Raw genomic sequence first — 19,771 nt, 5'->3', positions numbered from 1 at the left:
TCATTATGAATTCAAAACTCAGCCAAGCCCATTCATATAAGTTTCACAGATTTAAGAGTCCACATATTAAAGCAAGATGAATGCTGCTGTCTTGCTAGCTTCAGTTCAATGCCACATACCTTAAAATCCTTAAGAATTTGTCAATATCATGAGCATAATATGGGGAGGTTTTCAAGTTCTACATAAATGCCTTACTGTCACAGGATGGCCACAAGTCAGGGATGTGAACATTCAGACCTCCTCCTGCCACAAATTACTCCTCAAGTCAAATATCTGGTTCCCCCCCCCCCCGGGGAAGCACTTGAGGTTTCAACCTTTCAGTCATCTAGCAGGCACTTCTTTTTGATACTTTCTCACTCGTTTTACTCCAGAGCAGAATCAAATAGATTTACCCAACCTATTCATTTCTCCCAGCAGTTCTACCAAGGATGACAAAGACACGTTATCAGAGCACTCATTTCATTGTTATAGTAGTCATATACCACTACTGCCCACCAGTCAGGACAGACTGCATGTTTCCATCCCTGCCTGGTCTACAAATAGAAACAAAACCTATAACTCCTACTGAGAGAGCAGAAATATTTTGGTGACTTGAATTCACATCCTATTTTGTAACAGCTCCAGAAATAAGATTTGACACTGACCAGTGGTAAAGGCCAAAGACGACCTGCTTCAAGTCTAGAGATCAACTTGCATCTGTTGCCGCCCCCCCCCCCTTTTTTTTTTTTTTTTTTTTAAACCTGTTGCCTTTCAGATTATGCTGGCTATGGTGACTGGAGCTGGCAAACATCTAGCTAGTATTAGGGAAAGAACTAATATAAGCTTATTTTGAATGGAAATTTAGTTACCCTAAAGACTCACAAGATTTCACAATGTCTATTTTGTGATTACACTGGACACCTAAAACCACTTCCTCCTATCCCAAATGTATGCCACAATCACCTTACAGAAATTATTAGGATCAGAATGGCTTGCAATATAAGAAATTTTCCATGTAAGTACACAAGTAGACTTGCACATGATTAAAGCCATAGAGTACTTGAAAAAATGCTATTTGCTACTCATTACTACTCTCAGAATTTATTTTCTTGTCCAGGGATGAAGGAATTTACAGCAGGAAAACCTGTCAGGATTCCTCACGCTCTTCCTCAGCCATTTCACAGACCGAGAAACAAAATCACTTTCTTCTCCCTCACCACAAATAAAAGAGATGCAAAACAGTAATTACAAAATAAAATATGGTGTAAATCCCTATATACATCAAGCCCCCAATACATCATATGTAGCGTTGTGGGGTTTTTATAATCATTATTGTCTTCACATGTTCATCAAGACCACACTCCCAATACACTCCACCTGATATATGTACAATGCAGCAATGCTACGCTTGAAAACAGCATATATAAGAAGACAACACGATGCTCAAGTTCACTAAATATTACTGAAAGTTGCCAGTGAAATTCCACCCCCACCCTCCCCAAAATAATCAGCAAGCCAGTGGCATCGAGCAAGATTATTCTACTAAGGAATGTGATTTGTTAAAATCGTACATTGTTGACTCACCACGGCGTTTGATATGCCTCATCTATAGGAAATGGGTCAAAGGCAGCAACTTCATGCACGGGTTGCCATAGCTGCTGTTTGAGTCTGGCCGGCTGCTGGTACACGTTTCTAATACTAGCCCTAAACACAAAACAAAGAGAAAAGTATTTGGGTTTTACTCTTTAAGTCAGATAGAGGAACGTCAGAAAACTAAGCTAGCCTGGAACATCAATATTTGCATGTAATACAATAAAAGAAAAAAAAAAGATTATTCCTCTATTTCCATAAGACACCCAGTTACAGGCAGTATCTGTACAGGCCATTAATTTTCTCCTGAAAAGAAGAAAGGTTAAAGATCAAAAATAATGCAGGATGAAGTGCTCTTTAAATGGGATAGCGGTGTCATGGTCATTTTCCCCCAAAATTAAAAATGAAAATAAGAAAAAAAATAATTCAAGGATGGCAACCCCAACTGTTCAAGAAATCAAATTCAGGACTGATCCAGGTTACAACAGATTGCACTACAAATCATGAAACTGTTCTTTAATAATGGTTGTTGTTTCTAACCTGTCTTTTCAGATCAGACCTTTATGTTTTTCCTTGGAATATAAATGATTAGAAACACCCACTACAACACATTGAGACTTATGTGCAGGCACCTACAATGAATACCTGGGGATTTAAATTAAGTTTGACTTATGATCGTGTGAGTTGGCAACATCAATGTTATGAATGGCTTTAAAAACTGCGACACAAATACATACAGGCATAAGGAAAGGCTTATAAATTACTGTTGTCTACAAACTTAGAATCCTCTTTAAAAAAAGTTCAAGTAGCAAAGTGCTTGTACTTAGAGACAAGCTTAAACAGAAAGGGTAATCAACAAATGCAATAAATTACAGAGGGTAAAGAGTGACCAAGGGTAAAGAGGGGGAACAACAAAGCACGTTCCACTCTGGTGTCTAACTACCAAACAGAAACTCCAAGTATACATAACAGGTGACTGAAGTTCAGCAAAATGCAGCCATGTTCATCACTGAGCATCACTCAGGTTAGGACAACATTTTAAGAGAGATCTGAACTGTAACTCTGTTGTAAGAAAAAAAAAAAACAACCCTCAGGATAAAACAGCTTAATCAGAGAAGGCCCAAGACACTCCACTGTACGGGGCCAACAGTTGCGTAGTCTGAGGCTCCCTGAATTCCCACTGTAATTAGCACTTCCCAATTTCTTGTATTATCTGACCTGTTACTGTGCAACCCTGCTGAAATAGCTCTTGACTTGATGGGAACCATGATTTTGTTTTTTCCAAGCCTTCCACTGTTAATGTTTACTACAGAACAAAAAGCTGGCAGCAGTGCTGAGATGGAAATACCCCCCAAATGTTCCTTGCCATCAGCGTGGTGCAAGCCAGGCTCCATACTTGGAGAGTCATGAAGCTCTTTTTCTTAAACAGGAAAACAAGCAAACAAACAACAACAAAAATAAATGTAGAAATACAACAGTTCCTTTTCTTTTTCTGACCCTATTATAAGGGCTCTGACACCGTCCTATGCTCCATGTATGCTCTGGGATATCCGAAGACAATTCAGTGCTCACCTCCCTTCCCTAGACACAAAGATTACAACACTCCACTGACACCACTAAGTTCACGTGCAAAATTAAAGAATAAAATAAAATAAAATAATTAATGAATAAAGAAAAAAGATCAAGAAGTATCAGGACTTGAGTTTCCTATACGTCTATTTCAAGAACTAGCCAAAACTGCGGCTGAAGGTTGGCAGCAAAACTAGGGACGTCCAGCTAAAAGGCAGCAGAACAACTCATCTCAACGCAATCTGTTCAGTTTCTGAAAGGAGTGGATTGTGTACCATGAAATCCCATCCCTTCCCCTTTATTGTTTTTGATCTGTACGAATTATCACAGCTTAAGAGAAAGAAAACCCAGCCCTGAAGCCTGGCATTTCCCACTAACCAAGTAGTATGTTGCTTTCAGTTTTAGTCCAACATGGTTACTTGGGTACAAAAGCTTTTTTGTTTCTCTGAAAGACTGTTTTTCTTACGTTTGTCTCCACAGATGGTGCTGCAAGAAAGAAAGAAAGAAAGAAAGCTCGCAGCAAATGCAGCATTTTTTCTTTTAGCTGCTCCCCTCTATGAGGGTTAATTTTCCTTGCAGGTGGCTGATTCAAAACAGCAAGTTTCACAGAATCACAGAAAAGGGGAGCAGAACAGGAGTACTGGAAGCTGAGCTGCATTCATATTCAGTAATGTGGCCCAGAGAAGTCTCCCTCCTCTCCTCCTGAAGAGCAGAGAGCAGCAACTATGGTAACACTGCAATCATCAGGCTTAGAGGTCCTCACTCCTAGCAGTGGTATTGGAAACTCAAAATGTAAGCAGAAGAGGGGGAGACCTAAGGTCGTAAGACTATTTGCCATACAGAAGAAACAAAAACCAAACAAAGTCTGTACTTGGTTTTAAAAAGCTTATCAATAAGCTGGCAATATTTTCTGTTATTCAGGAATTAGCCCAAGAATTTAGTGGTTTATACTGCAGAACAGCTCATACTGCACAACAGAGATACCAAACACTAAAGCTGGGGATCTCTCTCTAAATGTGACCTTTCTACTTTCCAAATCTTAATAAAAATATGGTATCTCAAAGAGCAGTGCTAACATCCTGTTCTTTATGGCCTGCTTTAGCTTCCCCTTACTGTGTGAGTTTTGCAACAGCTTGCCAGCTATGGGTGAGCTTTATAACATTCCCAAATGCAATGGCAGGGAAATTTTGATAGCTATCCCTTTGCTTTCAAAAGCCAGATTTAATGCTGTAACAGAGTCGGAAGGTATTTTGTCTTACAATTACTCATCCATTGCTGTTAAATCTCTAAAAGGCTACAAACGTGCCAATCGCTTGCAGGGAATAAATAAATAAATAAATAAAACAAAAACCACGCTCATCTTCAAGATCTGCTCATAAAAGGCCCTTTCAGTGTGCACACATTTCTAACAATGAGGGGACATTTTCTACTACCAAGCAGGCAGAAGACAGGCAGATGAAGGCAACTAATTTTGCACGCTAAGCAATTTTTGCCATCACCCCTTTTAGAAACAGGCCTGTACTCCTAATACTGCTCCACAAAATGATAATTGGAACAGGACTCTGACAGATTATGCATGCTCTGAAACAGCAGGATAGAGGAACGTGTGAGCGTGCAGTTTGCTGGGAGTCAGGGAGAAGGAACACAGTTTAATGGCTGAGGTCAAATCACCTTTGTCATTGACATCTGCATCCCATAGAAGAAAGCCATTCATTTAGCCTGCAGGAAGGTATTTCCTGCAGCCTTTATATGCAACCTTTCCTAGCAGCAACAAAGTAAGCACACAACAAGAGTACCCAGCAAGAAAATACTACTCCAGAGCATCCCTGGCCAGTGGCTCCAGAGCAGTGTTCTGCAATAGGGTTAAAAGATCAGAGGTTGGGTGCACTCCACTTTCCCCAGGAAAGGGAAACCAAACACAGCTTACATGTGGGCAAAGACAAACATCCCTGTGCAGTAAGAACACCATCCCGTTCTACCTTAACCTATATCTTTTTCCAAAGCTGGCCTTGCATGGCAAGCTCTGTGTCCTCCAGCAAACTGATTTCAGGCTTCTGATCATTTATGATATACATTTTATGATATACATTTCCCTCTTAAAACATTTCTACACTATGCCATCATTTTTTTTGAAAATCTGTATTTTCATACAGTGTTGGTTTGCCTTTAAACAGGTCTCTGGCAAAACTCACAGAGGCTGCATTGAGGCCATCATGAAGCTATGCAGCAAAATGACCCCCCATGTAAACAAGCTTACAATCACTCAGGACACAAATGCCGGGGAACATGACCACTGTGGCTCACTGAAAGCACAGCCTGCTTATTCAACAATGCTGTAACACTTCATTAGCCAGGTAAAATTTGCCTTATTTCTTATTAGGCCCCTCTGCAGGAAAAAAAAAAAAAAAAAAAAAAAAAAAAAAAAAAAAGGGCAACATATTTTGCCGGAGGATTTCCCTGCAAAGCAACATTGATTTCACTGCAGTGTCTTCCAATTGTTGAATTCTCTCTTGCAAAACAACTGCCCTGGAGTGTGCTGTAAACACCTCTACAAAAAGCTCCTGATGGCTCCATCAGATGCAGTAGGCTTTGCAGTCCACTCATATGGAGGGGGAGTGATGCAGAAGACTGATGATTACCCGAGATGACCACTTCTTTAAAAACACCCCCTACCCCTCTATTCAACACAGTTTTTCAAACACGTCTCCCCACGAACACCTTCCTTTCCTTGCCCCACCGTTCAGGCGCTTTCCAAAGGCCACGACTTCTCTCCTTCCATCTTCCAGTTGTTTTAGCATTACCCTCTCTCCTAAATTTACAAATTCCCATTTCAGATGGCTGCGTCTGGACTATATAACCCACATAATGCACTCGTTTCCACTGAATTGCAAGCCAAGACACCTCCTTCCCCCCAAAGCCCCCAAGCCATGTTAGAGGCGATGAGGCTGAGGAGAACACGACTGTTTACATGCGCCAGCTGGTAAAGCACTCTCACTCCTGTCCATGATGTGCCTCTGCACTGCTCCCACCGTCACCGGTCACCTCCAGCACCCGAACAGAGCAGCTCATACACACCCGAGCACAGGAGGAGGACAGCTCTCCAGCCACAGACCCTCCGGCGGCAGCCTTCTTGCTTCGGTTAGCAGTTGACTTCATTAGCCAGCGTCCCTCTCCCCCATTTTTTAAAGCAGCAATCAACATTCATCACCCCATCTTGCGAAAGCAGGTTAATCACAGAATATAAGCAGCAACCACCTACCATTCCGCGCTCGCCAACTGGTCTCCTCGTCCAGCAACCTCTCCCCCAGACCGTGACTCGAGGTGGTATTTTTCAGTCACATCCCAAACAGCGCTGAGGAAACAAATGGGCTTTTTATAAAAGTAAAAATAATAAAAAGATGGGCAGCTGGATTTGAGGCAATACAATGCTTTCCTCTAAAGAAATCAAGCAAAGCCTAGGGGAGAGGGTAAAGAGGATGGAAAAAGGGGAGGCAAAATGTCCAATAATAATGAAATAAAGAGGGGGGGGAAGAGTGGCTTGCTGAATCACGCTCTTTCACTGCCTGGAAACCATTGTGCGGCGTGATGCTGGCTGTACCATTGTGCAACCTAGCAGAGGAGACAGGCAGGGGGCCTGGGGAATGGGGCTGCCATGGCAACTGGAAGGAGCACACATGACGTCAAACACCAAGGTCTCGCGGGGGGGGGACCGCGCGAGGGAGAAGAGAGAGAAGTCTCATCTGCAGCCACGGCCGTGGCACCGCCTGGAGAAGCAGGAGCTGGACAGCTCGAGCACTCACCACCGGCAGCAGCTCCGACAGCTGCAGCATCAGGGAGGGAGCGAGGCAGTGCGGGGAGGCAGTAATAACGAGAATCATTTTCTCAGGGCAGATAGACTCTTTTGTTTGCGTTAGCTGCTATACATGCCGGGAGAAATGTCCATCACCCTGCAAAAAAATGCAAATATTTGGAATTCGTTTCAGTTTGGTGCTCAAGGAAAGAAAGAAATCACAAGCCAGATCTTTGTGGCTCCCAACACAGCTACCACCTGTGGGAGGAAGCAACACAACGCTCAGGACAGAGTCCCTCAGGACCCAAAGGACAGCTACCGATCTCCCCATCCACAGCATGTCATGCCTCCTGCCGTGGTGCCTCACACCCCCAGCCTACCACTTGATGCTCCTTCAAGACCCCACACCTCAGCCTGAGCTCACAGAACCAGCAGAGTCAGCAATGACTCCAGACCTCCTCGTGTCCAAAAGTGATGCTGACCACCTTTCTTCTGTGCACGCCAAACTGCAGGACACCTCCTCTCTTCTGACATTGAACAATGCAAAGTACACTGGTGAGACTACTGTGCTGGACCAGACTGCCATGAAACTGAGAGTGCCAGTCACAGAACTACCACTGAGAATTTCTACCTTGTTGGAACAGCTATCTTCTGTGAAGTGCAAACCATTTCATTCAAGGTATCACCAAACACAGCTCCAAGAAACTCAGTGCAGCCTCTGCCAGCTATCTGAACACCAGTGGTACCAAGTACCAGAGCCATGCACAACCCCACACAACCCAGAACCTAACTCAGATGCTACCCTGTTCAGCCTAGGCAACAGGTGCCTCTCTAAAGGACAGCCCAAGAGCCTTCCGCAGGCAATACTCTAACAGAGGAGGTAACCAATGAACTCCTAAAAGTGTTTCACTTTCACTTTTTTACAAGTGGATGTTTTCGCCTTGATCTGTGCATTATTCCTGCATACACATATATCAGTAAACATGTACACCAGAATTTTCTGTCCCTTTGTCTCAATACCCCCATCCTTCTTCTCCCCACACCGTATCACATCTGTTCTCTCAAGGCCATAAAGACCTTCTTTTCAGCTGCCATCTAAGCATCACAGTTGCACAAGAACTACCACTGCCTCTACTGCAGAGCAATAACAACCCAAGGAGGGTTTTCTCCCTTCCGGAGTCTATGGAGTATCACCGCACAATGCCCTGAAAAAGTGCTTAGAATCATCAGAACCACAGAATCATCAAGGTTGGAAAAGACCTCCAATATTCTGGCCCAACCATCCTCCTACCACCACTCTGTCCCTAAGAGCCAGGTCCAACCTTTCCTTGAACACCCCCAGGGACGGTGACTCCACCACATCCCTGGGCAACCCGTCCAAATGCCTAGGCACTCTGAGAAGCAATTTCTCTTAATTTCCAATTTCCAACCTGAACCTCCCCTGGCTCTTCTTTTGTGCTTAGTCTTCTTAAGACTCCAGACAGACACTATTGTTATGCAAAATACTATAACGAAGTTAGCTCTGTGAATAAAGCCTATGCATTAGCTTCTTGCATACGTGTGTATGTGCACACACACATTTCTTGTGAAAACATTTCAACACTTATTTAGAGAAACGCTTTGCTGCTGCAATTATATACAAATATTTGTGTGTGTGTTTACATATATGTATGAGTTTATTACTAATCTGAAACAACAGGGATTTTTTCCTTCATCCAGATATTTTAACTGTATTATCTAAAATGTTCAGAACATATTCAGGAAGAGGTTCAGTGGAAGGCAATAATTGTATGCATCAGTAGAATGGCAAACACCTCTGGAAAAAGCATTCACTACCCACGTAGCAGTGCATTAAGGGAAGGGGGTGGGAGCTTCTGGCACAATTAAGAGACATGGGCTGGGTGGAGGGTGAAGAAAGAAACAAAAAGCCTAAGCTTTTGCAGAGGTGACAGAGGTTTCAGAACGTAATTAGGGTATTTGTCCTTGGAACAGCAGATTTAATGGAAAATAGCATTTTTGCAGATACTGTTTTTTGTGATAAGGAGATGCTGCTTTCTCGTGCTGCACAGCTATCCCAGCATTTCGCTCCATGCTCCTCTGTAGTGATTCCAGCTAGCTGTTTGCTGTGTCCTGCTGAGATGACTTACTGGTTTGGCTAAAATATACAAAGTTCCCATAAAAAGCATTTCAGTCTGGAATTGGCCCACAGCTAAACACTGAAATGGGTTGAAAGAGTGCAGAAAATGTGAGTGAAACAATTTAAACATGTTTTAAGGCTGGGGTCTATAGGCACCTGCTTTCCAGAACAGCTGCCCTGATTACAATGAGCAGACAAATGCTTCCCGTAACAGGCAAGAGCAGAAAAGGGTATGAGATAAATATAATATAACCTTGACTGAAGCAAACGTTTACAACTGGAAGATAGCTACAAAGGTCACCATGAGCCAATTAAAGTCATTTCAGCTAAGCTCTTATACCCCCTTTCTGCTTCTAAAGTGTTCAGGAGATCTGGTCTTTTTTAAAACAAAACTTCCTTGTTTTACTTTAAACATAAATTCCAAAATAAGTACATGGAACCTGTAGCCCAGAAGATGAACACAAGACTGTACCTCTGACCTACTGTCATCAGACTAGGAGCTCAGAGGTTTGGAGAACAATTATGTAAGGAATTGCTTACACTCACTTCTGTATTTAGACAAATAAAAGGAGAGCCATCAACACAAAATGACAACGTAGAATGGAGATTCTGCTCCACCTGCGTTTCCAGTTCCTTGTTTGATGATGCTATAGATGATGATGCTATAAAAATAATAATAATAATAAAATAAAAAATATGTATGTAAACGAGATGCTCAAAGACCTAAGCACCACTTTTAACAGATGGAGGAAAGCTTGCTAATAACAGAATTTTATATTAATCTTCCAAAATGGTGCTACCAGGGGACCAGCAGCTACTACTCTGCCTGCAGTGGAAGCTCTTGGTGATTCACTGCTAATCCACATGAAGCCTGAAATAAAACTGGAATTGCTCGGGCAGTTTATGCCATTCCTTCCAGAGCCTACTGTGTCTGCTGCATGGATGGCTGAATGTAGCAACTCCTGAATTGCTGCAGTTTGCAGTCTGGTATATTGAAGTAATTTGGATTTGGCAAGGGCTTAGTGCACTGGGTTGCAAGCAGTGGTGGCCCGGGAGCTGCTGTACACCCTGCTCCCCTCCATCTGCCTTACACAGGTCAAATCACCATTCTCTCTGGCCAAGTGGATCACATTCAATTAAAAGCAACTAAAATAAAATCCTAGTGACCAACAGTCTTAATATTTTAAGGCAGAAACTGACAAAATCCATCTCTGGAACAAATTCTTGCATCCTACTCAGTGCTGAATCTAGCACTTGGTGGTTTCTCAAGATCTGTTTCAATTATTATTGTTATATTTTATTATCCATCCTGATGTAAATGTAACACAATCAGGCTGAACACTGAAAAAGTGTAATATAATATCTACAGGAGCTGGAACCCAAACTCACTGTTGTCCTTCCAAGGGACATGTTCTCTGTACATCAAATCCAAGAGTTCCTTTGTTCCAAAGCTGTTTCTCATGTTTAAGAACTCAAGATATAAACTTTTTTTTCCCCACAGCTCAGTGATATGCAGTACAACTCCACTGCATAGAACTTCTCACTTATTTTTAATAAAATGTATTTCAAATTCTTTCATTGATTTCATTCAATCTCCTTCTGTAGCATAATTACTGATGAGGACTGACCTGGACTCTATCTCGGGGAAAGGAACAAATGATCATGGATTTTATGCTTATCATAATCAAAATGCCTTTAAAACTCTCTTCTTTTCTGCATGATCATTACACTAGCAGCTAAGAGAAGCTCTTAAAGAGTTAAAGAAGCAGCACACACTCCTAGCACTCTGCTCACCCTTTGCCACTACTACCACTTCTTCTCCATTATACCACAAGGAAGGATACATTTAATCTCAGAATTTTTCATTTTGCTATATAGATGGATAAATATAAAGCATCTGAGATGGTTAAATTGATATGACTGGCATCACATTCACTTTCTGGTCAACTACTATTGAAAAGCACAGTATAAACAGTAATATCTTATGGCCTGACTGATGCAGAGTTTCTGCAGTTATCAAGCGCAACCAAGAGACAAAAACTGGTAGCTTACAACAGGCAAGAATATGGCAGGGAAGGCCTCGGCTGTTGGCCAAGTTCACTGTTATTTTCTGGAAGTGTATTATTTTAAAAGCTGAATATATATATATATATATATATATAGAGAGAGAGAGAGAGAGAGAGAGAGAGAGAGAGAGAGAGAGAGAGAGAGAACTTTTAAGAGAAACTGTCAAATCAAAATATCTTTTCACTACCTGTATATTTCTAAATCAGTGTCCTATATAGCATAAAGCAAACCTACATCACGTCTGCATATTACAATATGCAGCAAGAGGACAGACACTAACACAGGAGAAATATGCACGTGTATGCATGCACAGGAACATACAAATTAGATCAACTCAAGTATTCACACTCAGCACAATTAGGAAAAAGAAGTTCTGACCCCAAGCCCATAAGTATCTTCAGATGGATGCATGTGTACTTCACTGGGCAGTGAAACAGATGAAAAGATTGTTCTGGTAAGTACTTCATTCACCACTGCAATGGGTTGAAAGAGTACAGATAATGTGAGTGAAACAATTTAAACATGTTTTAAGGCTGGAGTCTATAGGTACCTGCTTTCCAGAACAGCTGCCCTGATCACAACTTCAAGTGCTAGAGAAACAGGAGCTTCCTAACAGGCACGAAAACTCCATCTCATCTGTAAACTCAACTGCTGCATTTTTAGTGAAAGTTATTGTCCTGGTTTCAGTTAGAACAGTTATTTAACTATTTAGCAGTTATTTAACTACAGAGATACCAAGAGAAGTACTTCAGCACACCAGAGCACTGCCATTTTGTGACAAGCACTCTTCTGTCTACTGGCAAGAGATACGTGCCCTGTAAAACTCTAGCAGATGAATACACACTAAAATTAGCTAACATAATTTTAAATAAACTTATCCTGGATGTTTTATTATCCTAATGATGAAAAGCATTGCAGAAGGTGCTAAAGGTGCCATAAACCGAATACCTTCTACAGAAAGCCATTATCATTTTAAACTGCCATATGAAGGTGAAAACAAAAAACTGCTCAGGTATAATTTAGTTTTCAATTGCCGTTTCCTGTATTCAATAATTCTTCCGAAGTGCATCATTTCACGCTCGATTTTCCCTGCAGAGATACATAAGGCACACACCAAGAATTCAATTATAAACGATTCCAGTTCAAGAGAGCACTAAACAGAATCTGAACTTGTCTCAGAAAGCAAACAAACAAAAAAATCAACCCCTTCCCCAAATGAGCACTTGCCTCATTTACACAATATGGATACACATCCACCATCTTCAACATACCAAAACTTCACCTGAAAACCGTGACATGCTTATAGCTGACTTGTGAACGTTTCTACACAGTTCACTGCACTGCAACCCAAAAATTAAATCAGACTCTGACAGATGGTGTCCAGGCTGTCTGAAGATATTATCTGCTGTATAAATATTGATATTAATAAGTTGCGCTACAAGTATACATTTTGAAAGAATATAGTTTTCTATCTCAAGCCTGACTGACAGCAAAAAGCCTCGGTTGTGTTACCATGGCAATAGTATGTTCCCAAATGTAGGATCTGTAAAAGTTGGACCAAGAAGCTGAACACCGCCGTATTCAAAGTTGCTCAAGACCTATGGAAATGGGAGAAGAATGAATGTCTAGACTTGGTCAATCACATCGATATCAGTGCTGTGTTGACAGCTAAACTTCCTCTTTTCTTGAAAGCTGACTGGCTCCTGAAAAACTTCCAGAGCTTTCCAAACAATGCCTTTTCTTAAGAAACTCTTTTTTGTCAGATTACCTGCCTGGGAGCTGTTTCTCTTCTTCAAGTCACATTTTAGATAACAGCTTGTGCAACCCATACTCGTAACTTATTTTTCTCACACTCACCAGGTGATGTTTTCCACTCCCAACTCCCCAAGTCTTGCACACGAACAAGCCTCTGCTCCCAGTGCTCCAACTCAAACTGTGATTATACAATGTAAGAGCTAGTAGCACATGATCTGTTTATTTCAATGCAATTGGTTGACTATCTTCCATACATTTGGTTCCCCCAGGTATTTCTCCCAAATACAGTTGCTACAGTTTCAAAGGTGTTCTTGTTCAGATTTGGGAGTACAATGATGGTAACAAACAAGCATTTGCTAATGTTTTATTTCATCTCGGGCCCGACCAATACAATAGGTCAAGAAGACTTCACGTAAGCTAGGGAGAGGTACAGACTATCAAGACAGAAACCAGCAGTGAGGATTCTAGAATCGCCTGCAAGTTAAAATGAATTATAGCATACAAAGTCTCATTTGAGAATTTGGAAATTCATCCACAGCCAGACAGCTGTGTCAACCACCCAGCGCACCTTATAAGAGATGCTCCTTCTCAAAGTATGTAAGAATCCTCTTCACCATACCCACTTTCTGCACGTGATTTCTGTCCCAGGCATTCTGACCAAAGGGAGCTCTGGATGCCTCGTCCCAGCAGAAGCAGCTCAGGCTCTTATTTCACATCACACTGGCCAGCACAGAAACAGAGGAGCAGAAGAAGAACCTGGAAGACCCTATTTACTCCTCCTTTCTCAGCTCCAAACACTATCCAAGGTCTCTGCTCATTAGCACTACAGAGTGAAATGGACACAACGGCAATTTAATGCCACTCTCAATTGGAGATTGCAGAGACAAGCAACAGATAGAGAATGAGGGCCTCAACATTGTTAATTCCACGATGTACTCAGCTGCCTCTCTCATACAGCATTATGCACATTTGGCAGAGCAACATTTTGAAGCACCAGATTTTAATATTGATTCTGGAATGAAACAACAGCTAAGCGGAGATGATGTACAAACCTGCCGAGCTAGACAGGTCCATAAATTCCCTAAAGGTGCAAAACGTTGATATGAAATTAGTCTAATTCCAAGCCAGCATAATTTCATCTCAAAATTGAAATAATAGCTGAGATGCAAAAGAGACCGTGTTCTCCAGGCATTCTCATTCCACTAATTGATACACTGTTCACGCTTCTAATCCTCCCCCCTCTTCAGTGCCTCAGCATACTTCTCTTTTCATTTCACTCTGCCATATTGCAAAGGATGCCATAGAAACATCAAGACAGAAAAAAAAAAATAAGGGACACTCATGAAATGAAAATCCTGCCTAAGCTAGAAAAATATAAGGATGGATCCCAAACTATTTATCTCACTAAAAAAAAAAAAATAATAATAAAAACACACAAATTGTGTGATCACGATAAGTACCTATACTGGAAGAAAATATCTGTTCTGAATACTCTCTTAATCTAGCAAATTATGACAAATCCACAGCTAGTGCCTAGAGAATGAATTGAGCCCCCCACGAAGTCTGATACAAACTACCCAGCTGTCTGTCTTCCTCTCCCATCCAAGCTGCAATGTGGGACATACTTCAATTTACTTCTCCTTTCTGTCAGACAGATGAGGGAAGATAAAATATGTGGCTATGACTTGGAAGATGCTCATGAAACACAGTGTGTTTCTTCTTTGCAGATGACACCAGGTGCATGTGTCGAGCTGCTCAAGGGCAGGAAGGCTCTGCAGGAGGATCTGGATAGGCTGAGGCCAACTGTATGAAGTTCAACAAGGCCAAGTGCCGGGTCCTGCACCTGGGGCACAACAAAAGTACCTTAAAGGAGGCTGTGTCAAGGTGGGGATTGGTCTGTTCTCCCACGTGCCTGGTGACAGGACGAGGGGGAATGGGCTGAAGTTGTGCCAGGGGAAGTTTAGGGTGGATATTAGGAAGAACTTATTTCCCAAAAGGGTTGTGAGGCACTGGAACGGGCTGCCCAGGGAAGTGGTGGAGTCACCATCCCTGGAGGTCTTTAGAAGACATTTAGATGTAGAGCTCAGTGATATGGCTTAGTGGAGGACTTGTTAGTGTTGGGTCAGAGGTTGGACTCGGTGATCTTGGAGGTCTCTTCCAACCCAGATGATTCTGTGATTCTTTACATCACAATTTCTAAGTAACGTCTTGGCATGGATTCCTTCCATGCCCAGTATTTTGCTTCCCAAAACAAAGTACCATGTGCCCAAAATAACATGTCAATCTCAAGCAATAAACTAAAGCATTAATCCACCTCTGGGTCAAAAAAAGGAGATGGTTCTATACTGTTCCGTCACACCCTGTTATCATTGCCTCTGAGGAACTTAAGGATAAAATTAAGGTCCTTTGCACTTCAGAAACAGTGTTCTGTGCAAGTCTTCTCTTCGTTTCACATGCGATTACCTTTGTGTGTAACACGGTAAGACCTCTCTCCAAGGTAACACAGCAACTTCTGGCATTGTACATAGCTCAAAATATATTTAATATAGAAATGGTTACCTAGGAAAGTAGAACAGAAATACCCACAGCACACAAGCTGCCCAGTAGAATGGTTTTTTAGAGCTCTTTAATTTGCATGCAGTATGCTACATGAAGATAGTGCCACAGAACTCAAGTATCTCACTAAACACAGCTGACCCTCACTGTTTGTAAAGGTGCTTTCACTGTATTTAGAATAGTAACTTAAACAGTATTATGACAATTGTCAATATTAATGTGATAACTGTTCAGGTATGTTAAAGTGAAGAAAACCGCTTTCAGTTTTTTCTCTATAAGGTTTACAGGAAATGAACACTTTTATTTTTACTTACATCTTGCAATAAAGCAAAGTACTTGAAAGTCTTATCAAACAGAATTCATGAAAAATTAGTCAAAAAGTATCCTGAAGAAAACAAGGGCAAACTGACAGCAGCAAAGTTATGTAATCTGAACCACATTGATGACTGCACAGCACAATTCAGTAAGTCAAGTTTACAAAAAAACTTAGAGCACCAGCATTCCTTTCCTTTTTTTTTTTTTCCAAGCCAGTTTCCCTAAATAAAAAACCATTTGAAGAATTTAAACTTGAAAGAATATTTAACTAGACCACAGAAAAAACAGTGCTATGTTTTTAGTCTTCTATATATATAATACTAACTTTTGTTCAGAACTGCAGCAGTTTCACATCTGCACAGCTCAAAATACACCTTTTTCCTTTAAGGCTTCTATTGTTTGTCCATATATTTTAACTAACATATCTCAAAGATAACCTCCTAATCCACTTGGTTACATGGCTTACTGTTGAAATGCTCTCATTAACACAGAATGCTGCTGGAATCGAGGGGAGAAGCTCAGTGTTTTGTTCTGAGAAAGTTAAAAGACTTAACATACTGCCAGCAGCAACAAGTCAAATACAAGCATCACCTTTAATCTGCATGATTGCCCAGCAAATGCTTATAGCAAAGCCTTAGGTTTGAGTTGGCACTAAAAGGGTTGGGAAAAGACATGAGGGGGGAGGAAAAAAAATAAGTCAAACAACTCTTCCAATGTGACCTGTAAAAAAAGAAGACATGCCAATCCATAGAATTCCTAGAAAAGGCATGAAGTTTGAATTCACTTTCCTCTTAGACATTCTCAGCCAACAGGAAGGAATATGAACAAACTCCAATGTAATTTTAGCTTCTTTCCTATCACAAAAATCACAGAACAGATGGACAAAATGCTATACAACAAAACCTTCACTGAGGACTACTGCACCAACAGAAAAACTGCCTTAAATAGCCACTTACAGGTTGCCCCAGATCACTTCACTGAAAACCATCTTTACTATGCATCTTCTTTTGATAGTGTTGGTTCAGTAAAGAAACCTAAATACCTAGGAACTGTGCATCAATGCATCTACCTTTTGGGCCTGTGGCTCCTTGACCTGAATTCACATCTTGAAGTTGTGCACTAATGCAGTGCTAGGGAGAAACTGGTGTCCAGCAGAGATGCTGGCACTGAGGACAGCAGCCAGCTCTTTAACCCAAGGGCAAATACTTACATGTATAACAGCAGCATGTCTGAGTTCCTTGCTCTGTTGAGAATACTGTCTCCAGGTCTCCTCTCATAATCCTGGGTGCCTACAGCTGTTCTTTGGACGGTGAGAGAAGCACCACGATTTTTGTAGCACATCTGGAAGAACCAGTAGCACTTTTAGATACCAGCATAGCGGCATAACTACTTTTCCAGACAGAGACAGGTTTCAATTCACTGTGTCTAAGTGAATGCAAAATCCAAAGCCAGAAAGAGAAACTTGAGAAAATGGTTCACCTGTCCATTTTGTTAGAAGGGAAATTACAGAAATATCTGTTCAGTTCACATCACTGTTTAAGCAGGCAGAAGGAGCCTTTGGAACACCCAAAAGAGCCCCAGACAGTGCTTTAACCACAAAGCCACTAACATGGCAGGCACTGACCTTTACATCTTTCCCGCTTTATTTCCCCTTTCTAAACAAAGTACCCACAGCCGCATTCATGAAGAGACTGATTTAATTACTAAGTATGTTTTCAGCCTCTCAATAGTTGCAGCTCTATCCTGTTTCTGGATCCTTGCATTTAAGAAAGATATAGGTGACTATCTCAGCAGCTATGTACAGAAAGGCACAGAACTGGAGATGACAAGAAAAAGAAATGGTCAAACTTGACAAACGTATGCTTTTAAATAAACTGAGTTCATGAATGCTCACTCACCTCTGCTGCAATTGCTCTTAGTAGGGAAATGGGGATGACTCTGATGAGGGTTATCAGACAGAGCAGTCCGAACATTTCAAACAACTATTTATTTATGCTTAGCTACTAACAGCTGCAGATGAAAAACTCAAACACATTAGTCAAATATGAGGTACAGCAATACAATGCTGTACAGGTGGCTCGCCTTTATTTGATGGCTTTTAGTCTCCAAGGCAGATGGAGTAAGATAAGGAGTTCAACAAGAGAAGCTGTGATCAGAGTGAACTGTTTTTCTACCCCAAGATGATCACTGGTGTTTATATACAGCTTTGTACAGGTAAAGGCTAGTCTTGTCCAAAAGCTTCCTTCTATACATCGCTGAAAATCAGATTACCCTGGATTACCCGCACTTACATTACCTCCTGGGCATCACCTTCTTTCAGCCTATTCAGACAAGTATATTCAATTTGCAGTTGTGTTTTCACCTTTTCTTGTCTCCTGCTTTTTGCTCATTTCCTTCATTTAGCTACTTCATTTCTTCTGAATGCAATACTTAGAAGAAGCAAAGCTTCTTAAGTATTACTGGAAACTGGGTTTATTTTGTAAATATTATGAAGGAACAGTGACACTGCTAATTGCAATGTTTATTGCAAATAATGAACAAATAGCTCTGCCACAGCACCTCTTCCATCAGCCTACTGACAGTATGCAATACTAAGGCAGATCACCTTCGACAAGCTAAGATGATTCAAGTCTTTCTGAATATGAAACAATCACAGCCTTGGACAGCAGAACGAAAGTAAAAATAGCAAGCGTTTACTCCAATTATTAGCTTTATTTACAATCACTGAAAAAAAAAACTTTGCTTTTAATATCTACTCTAATTTGGATTACTTCGAGTGTTAACATTCTAGTTAGTAATTACTTACCATCAGCCTAGTCTGTCAGAGTTGGTCCATGTTTGCACCTTTACAGAAAGAAGACATGACACTGAAGTCAAGCCACTGAAGCTTTGCATAGTCCTCTCTCTTCTTGAGAAGGCACTCAGACCTAAACAAACAGAAGAAACAATCAATTTTTCATGCTTTCTCAGAAAATGGAAAAACAGCGTTTTTTCTAGATCTCACACAGATATTCAGCTATAAACTTTATTGCATGTATTACATATACATACATGTCTATACTTACATATAAAGCAGCCCCTCTTATATAAAAACTAATATTGTACAAAAGCCAGCAAAAATCTAGTTTTATTTGATAATGTCATACAAGGTTTACGATCAATTTCCACAGAACTACAGAAACACAACTTAGGATTTCATTTTTCCTATTTTCAAATTCTTTGTAGGCCTGTGTTTACCAGGCAGGTATGTACTGAAGCAATATTACTGTTTACTACACAACCTATTTCAGCTAGTCTTCACTAGTCTTTTTCCTCATATTGAACAAGTCTCAACACGGGAAAAACACCGCTAAAGCCAGCAAAAATAACATGAAGCAGATTGAAGGTATGATTATTCCTATTTCAGGTTCCAAATTATTGATAACCTCGAAGAAGACTTGAAAGAATTGACTCATTATTATTAGGCCATATTTATATTCCACGTAATTTATTATATATATGTTGTGGAACTTTTCTGATCCCTACATGGTACATAAATAAGGCTTGGGTTTTTGATTGCTTTCCCCAAATGAATGCTGTATAATTTGGTTAACAGTGTGGGGAGAAAAGACAGCATTACTTCAGCTTTCTACTTTTCTCCAAGTATTTCAGAATGGCTTTGACTGGCCAGCAACTTTGGGCTGTAAGCCTACAGTCACCTCATGGCACTGAAAAATCTGAAGAAACTGTGCATTTTCACCACAAACTCCCTGAATTTTCTGCTCTTTGCATACCTATCTCCACACACACACAGAGCAATGACAGTGCAGAACCAGAACCCACTAGTATCTTGTGCACAGTATGCATCCAACCCTAAGTACTCAGCCTGGCAGTGCAGTGGCCTGATACAAAGGTTTATTCCACACTTGGCTATGTTTGTACAACGTGGCCAAGGAGATCCATGCAGTCCCTACCAGGTAGTTTTTTCCACATTGCCCTTCAAAAAGCATGTTCTTCCCTGGTGGAGTGCTAGG

General features: G+C 41.0%; 1 protein-coding gene across 6 annotated transcripts in view; it reads right to left on the bottom strand.

The window, feature by feature from the left end:
• MAPK10 (mitogen-activated protein kinase 10) overlaps positions 1-6,784 on the bottom strand; it is a 114,332-nt gene extending 107,548 nt beyond the window's left edge. For 5 of the 6 annotated variants that reach the window (XM_032187316.1, XM_032187318.1, XM_032187319.1 and 2 more), the window contains exons 1-2: positions 6,398-6,784; positions 1,564-1,683 (exon numbers count right to left, since the gene is read on the bottom strand). The gene's annotated coding sequence lies outside the window, so the exon portion shown is untranslated. Of the gene's footprint in view, positions 1-1,550; positions 1,684-6,397 lie in introns of all 6 variants that reach the window. The other variant, XM_032187317.1, reaches the window with a different exon arrangement.
• Positions 6,785-19,771: the final 12,987 nt, after the last annotated feature.

The sequence above is a fragment of the Aythya fuligula genome, chromosome 4, assembly GCF_009819795.1.
Source record: "Aythya fuligula isolate bAytFul2 chromosome 4, bAytFul2.pri, whole genome shotgun sequence".
Taxonomy (NCBI): Eukaryota; Metazoa; Chordata; class Aves; order Anseriformes; family Anatidae; genus Aythya; species Aythya fuligula.
The sequence above is the reverse complement of the archived record's forward strand: the minus strand, read 5'-3'. Positions and strand labels throughout refer to the sequence as shown.